This window comes from Poecilia formosa, unplaced genomic scaffold, assembly GCF_000485575.1.
Source record: "Poecilia formosa unplaced genomic scaffold, Poecilia_formosa-5.1.2 Scaffold4, whole genome shotgun sequence".
Lineage (NCBI taxonomy): Eukaryota > Metazoa > Chordata > Actinopteri > Cyprinodontiformes > Poeciliidae > Poecilia > Poecilia formosa.
Genome location: NW_006799943.1, coordinates 476870 through 483185, shown reverse-complemented (window position 1 = coordinate 483185; position 6316 = coordinate 476870). Strand labels below are relative to the sequence as shown.

Sequence of the window (6316 nt, the reverse complement as noted above, 5' to 3'; positions counted from 1 at the left end):
TAGATTCGTCGTGTTGATGCATTTTGACTGCTTCAATTTTCCACCACAACACACAAACCTCCCCTTTCACTCAGTGCGTTATAGTTCCACATCGCTTAGGATTTGTTGCTGCGCGTTTGCGCAGAGTGAAGGAAAGAGGAGACCAGCTGCACAGGCAGGCTGGAAATGAGAAGCAAGTGATCGGTATCGGCAACAAGAGCCAATGATCGCCGATCACCGATCATGCACTTTTTCACGGAAATCGGCCCGATTATGATCGGTGACCGATCGATCGGCACACCTCTAGTAAATAATATTAAATAGGTACTTTATTGTTTTGAACTTTTAAAAATTATTTGGAAAATAAACATTTAATAAAGAGGCAATGATTTTCTCAAATGCATTTATTTCAAAACGTGCACCATAATTACAAAACATATTAATGTGCATGTTTCACATGTCACTTTCATTCACATATTGCTTATTAAAAGGTCTGACATATCAGCTGTGCAATACAAAATGCAGTATGCTTAATACATTTTTCTTCAATACCATATGTATGAAATTGTTCAAAGTACAAGGTGGAGAAAGTAAAGCCTGCATCAATGCATGTAGTTCATGTAATACAGACATGTCCAAAGTCCGGCCCGTGGTCAAATTTCATTCGGCCGCAGCCTCTGTCATAAAATCAATAACGTCTGGCCCGCACGTAGAATTAATACATTGGGCAGCAGTACTGTTACCTGCATAGGGCGTAGCTTACACACTAAATGCTGTTCCTCATTTACCCACTAGAGGGCTGCTGCCCTCTAGTGGGCAAATAAGGGAGGGGCCGTCCCTTATTTTAATTGCTGCGGCGGCAGCGTGTTGGGTTTGTTCTGTGTTACCCAGAAAGCAGTTGGGCGCAATATCGCAACACCGTGAGTGAAACGATGATTGGGACAGCCTACTATATAAATTACTCGGGGACCACTTCTCTGTTATTACATATACACATTTGTAGAATACTGAACAAATTGCGTTCCATTTCGGTTTAATACGGGACGCTATTACGGTTCCGTATTTTACGGCAGCGGTCCCCAACCCCCGGTCCGTGGACCAATTGGTGCTGGGCCGCGCAAGAAATAATTAAATATTTCCATTTTATGTATTATTTGAGTCTGAGGATCTTTTATTTTGAAAATCTTTCAACCGGATTCTCTCGGTTACTTGCGCGCCAACACTGAGCTCACAAGCAGCAAAATGATTAAGAAATAGATCAGGTGTCTTTGGAAAGTTTCTTTGCAAAGGGGAAAGGCCCAGAGAAGAGACAGGAGGATGGATTTATCCCGGACTGGTAGGTGAGTCCCACATTACAAGCCGCTCTGTGTAACATGCGGCGACCGGCTGCTAATGAGGCAATGAAGCTTCAAACTGCTTCGCCACATAGAGACCAAGCAGGCTGTGGATATAAGCAACACTTCGGGTGTCATTGTCTCCATCACTCCCAGGTGGGACTGTCTCGTTGCAGAGAAACAAGCTCAGGGCTCCCATTAGTCATTATCGTGAGTTAAAATTTTCACGAAAGTAAAATGTTCGTTTTTTTGGCGCATCTGTATCTTATTTTGAAGGGACATGTAAACGTTACCATAGTGACCAGAGTCAGAGAGCGTTAGGGCAGCGGTCGAGAGGAAATGAGTAAAGCTTGTGAGTCTTAAGTCTGGTTTAGACGGCAAGATTTAAGAATTGTCGGCCGATTTTCCAAACCTCTGTGATCACAGAGCTGATAAAAGTACAACAGGTTCGATCGGTTCGTGTGTCCAAGGCAGGAGCAACACACCACACGAACCGATTCCACTCACAAACGTCCCGATTCCAGAGGATAATCCAGTAAAACCCCCAACATAGCATACGGGAATTTAGAATGACCAAACACGTATGACGATGTAGAAGCAATAGTGACAGTTTGTGGAGTCATTTTAAGAGATAAAAGACGTAACAAAAAGAAAAGGTGGTGAATAAAAGACGACGGGAACAGCCGCTCTATTTGCTGCACTATGATTTGGAGGCGACTGTGTTTTTTCATAGTTAACATTTTTAACTGAATAAACACAATAAACATATATAATAATGACCAGGGGCGGATCTAGAAAAATATTTATGGGGTGACAAGAGGGGGAAAAATTTTTTTGAAAAATTTTCAGGGATTTTTCACACACACACACACACACACACACGAAATATTGTTTTTAACTTGCATCGTTTCAAAATGAGCTTCATGTAGCACCGAGGCTTAAATACAATTTCTTAATGTATTATTTTTACGTCTTTCATACTCCTGCTAATTGATATGCATTACTGGACTGAACAGCACCTATTGGTCGCTATGTGATTCATTGTGTCCAGAAAACCATTTTATCCCAATACAGGACAAGGAGAAATCTGTCACCAAAATATTAGTAGCGCCGTCATTTGGTGTTAGATATATCTATTAAATACGACTTAAAATAAAGATTAGAAAACTGATGTTTGATATCAGTTTATAGATGATACAAATCTATAAACAGTTTAGTTTCTGTTAGTTCTGTCAAGATGCAAGAGGGGCGAATTTCTACTTATTCAATTTCAGTCGAATTTCAGTCGTTTTATTTTAAATATGCTGTAGGAGCAGTAGTTTGACGACTGTTATAAATATCACCACGTTTTGCGAACACAGGGGATTAGCTCAGTTTTTGTCGCTTGCTTTTAGGAACTGCAGCGGCTGCAGTGCGCCACAATAAAGGTACAATAAAGCTGATAAACAGGTGAAGAACCAAACTAGACAGAACCACTTCTGATTGTTTGCCAAGCCAAACATCCAATAAAAGTTCCACCAAGCCACTACTGAGGCACTGGGGTCATGTTTCTGGGCACAGGCAAAAGAAGGTTCAATGTCCAAACTTATTGATTGTTCTTAGTGATTTATTTTCCTCTTTCACCAAACAATTACAGAGATCAAACTTTCCTTTGTTCTCATGCTTACCACTCTTGCTCTGGTAAAAACCATCGGCCCCAAACCCAAATGCCTGCTGGTCCTTCACCAGGCCCCTACGCTTATAGAAAGTGGACTGACCCACATTACTTCCTGTCTAAATTTAGAAAATAAGAAAAATAATGAAACAAAAAATAAATAAAATCAACAATTATCAACCTACAAATAAACTCTGTAAATAATACAAAAAAATATACATTTAAGAATAAAGTAACAAAATTCAAATGGATAAAGAAATAAAGAAAAAATAGCTCCAACAACTTCTATTCTGCCTTTTCTCGCTCTGTATGTCGGTATTACACACGGCCCGTTGCCATGGCAACCGACAAACAACAGGTCAAAGAGCAGATAGAGCAGGGATTACCGATCAGGGGAATCAACACCAAAAAGCAAACATTTCCCAGACAAAAAAGTAGCAAAAACACAAACAGAACATCCAGTCTGTTACATTATGTTGTTAGGGTTGATGTCTATATTATGATTATTAATAAGTTTTCGCCTGAACACAGCGGTGGTTGATTAGCTGATTTAAACAGCTGCTCTACTGATGACTTGGTGGGCAGGTTGACCTGTTTAATGCTAACGGAACCAAAACACACCGAACTGCGCAGCACATGCTAAGGTTATCAAAGTCAATACCAGGCCAGCAACAGTTAGGCTAGTATAACTGACCCACTGCTCACTTGTTCAATCTTTTCTTTAAATTCAAACGTTTTCCTCACCTGTGAAATCTGAAGCCCTTATTACCATTATCTATGGTTGAATTAACTGCTAAACATTGCGTCCGTTGTTCTGATTCTTTGCGTGATTGTAGTAGTTTCCTGACCACCGATATACCTGACTCAATGGCGCATGTGTGACTTACGATAAATCACGTAATGTCCAGTCCAGCAATATATATATATCCATCAATGCTGTCGGCGCTCTGTCCTTCTCTCACACTTCCCACTACTTAGTAGTGGGTGTAAGGTTACATTGTGTTGCATTCAATGTTGTCGGAAAAAAGAGTTTTATGCGCTTAATGTCCGATTTGCCATAACTATTGAATTCATTGTCGCTAGCTGGGGTGGCAACAGGGGTGGCAAGGCTCTTGTTTGGGGTGGCAACTGCCACCCCATGCCACCCCAGTAAATCCGCCCCTGATAATGACCTTTACATATAATAATAAACATTTCCATCATCTCCGATATCCACCGGACTCTCAGTTGCGTGATATGTCAGCTGTTTGGGATTCCCCTCTGTTCTTACATCACGGCGCTTTCTGATTGGCTATCTGTCACATTCAACAGGTTGCATTCTCGTTACCAGTCAGGGAAAACCCCACAGGCTACTATAAAGGGCCAAGACAACCAAATTGGGCATATTCAGGATTTAGCGGGAACACCAACATGCAGAAGCCTTATCTGATGGTTCACGCCCCACATTAATGCAGACAAGTCATTTGTCATTTACAATAAGTCTCTGAATAATTTTTGTTTGTTTTTTAAGATCAAAATAAGTCATAAATTCAGACAAGTTTTCAGTTTTCACTCCAGAATAATAAACTTTTAAAAATCTAATCAACATTTACTAATATTCATATTTCAAATGAGCCCGGCACTTGTTGATATGACCATTACTTGCTCATTTTTCTATTTTATTTAAAAATTCTGTAAATATTGAACTGCCATGGTGAGATATTTTTCTATGTTTCAAATGTAATTTGCACACAAGAGTACAATTACTTCTGTTTAACTGTTAGAAAAAAGTTAGTGTTAAAAAAGTGAAGTTAAGTGAATATTCAATTGCATATGATATGCATGTTTCAAATGAACCAAAATACATGCTTAAGATCGCTGAAATTAAAATAAAAAAGCAAATGTAAAACACAGAATGGCTTGCTGAAATTTGTTTAAATATATTGCTGTTCTATGTAAAGAATGTCCTCCAAGGTTAACACCCCTACATTTTTAACACACCAAATCTGGCCCCCTTTGCAAAAAGTTTGGACACCCCTGACGTAATATGATGGAGTACATTTTCTTTTAACAGGTAGATTGCCAGATATGTACATTACATAACAGACCAACTTGATATTCAGATCCAACAGACCAACTTGATATTCAGATCCATCATAAACTGGATAAGTCCAGTTTATGTTTCTGTTGATAAGAAACAGTTCCTCTCTACATTCCACCAAAGAGATGTCCACTCACTAACAGATTGTCTTCAGGTTGTTGGGCTGTCCGTGACATTTGGCCGGAGACACCAACATGCTCCTCTACTGCATCGGACAGTCTTCAGTCTCTGAGTACGATGGCCAGTGTCGGTCTCTGGATCATAACAAACAAAAAACATAACAATGAGGAATGGAACGAAGGAATACATTTTTTACTACAACTCTAACAACAAGCCTCAATTGCAGAAATGTGGAGTTTCAGAGATATTAACACTTCCATAATCATTTTTGGAGCTTGAATCTTCAAAGAATCCATGGAAGGATTGGGAGGGGGAGGTTAGGCTGACGACTGGCAATTCATCCTCAACCAGACTGGTTCTAATATATACAAAAAGGCAATAAAAGGATTTTAATCCTTTTATTGCCGTTTTGCAGCATGTTTTAACATGCTGCAAAACGTATATAAGACACAACAGCGGGAATAATGCTTTCAACATGAAAAAGCCTTTTACAGTTATTCAAAGGAAAAAATATCTATCAGAAAGGTTGATAAAGCTGACCAATATGAATGTAAATGTTCAACATCATGAAAAAACAATCCAGATTATTACGGATCTGTTCAAGTTAGCCAAGAATTTGATTGAATGTTCACCGGCTTGGTTTTTTTCCCCCAACACTTATACTCCACTAACATTCAGCATGCTAAGCTAAAAATGCTAACTAACGCCGAGCCGTGTGGCGAACGTGACGTCTATCATACAGGTTGAGCTCAACTCAAAATAATAGTTATAAACCATCTCAGAAAAAAAAAAGACTTACCAAGCGTGGTAAACACCTCAGACAGGTGGAAAGTAAATAGTCCTGAAATGACTTGGCTTCTGTCGCTTCGCTTCGGTGGGATTCTGGGGCAGAGTCAGTGAATTAACTCCTTAGTGTTATAGCTGCTGGTGGAGTTCAGAGTTAAGAAGCAAAGAGTTATTGATTTTATTATAACACCTCTAGATTTGATATGGAAACACTTTGTTTTAACACTGGATTTTAACTACTAATAATATAAACCCCAGAGTTACATAAACAGAATATGACTCTATAAGTGTAAAATTAACTGCTTTTGCACAAAGTCTACTAACATCAAAACATTTAACACTTTTGAATGTTCTGTATATATA

General features: G+C 39.2%; 1 protein-coding gene across 4 annotated transcripts in view; it reads right to left on the bottom strand.

Moving 5' to 3' along the window:
- The window catches only part of jmjd1cb (jumonji domain containing 1Cb), a 183541-nt gene that overhangs the window by 76853 nt on the left and 100372 nt on the right, over positions 1-6316 (bottom strand). The gene's annotated exons all lie outside the window — the stretch shown is intronic.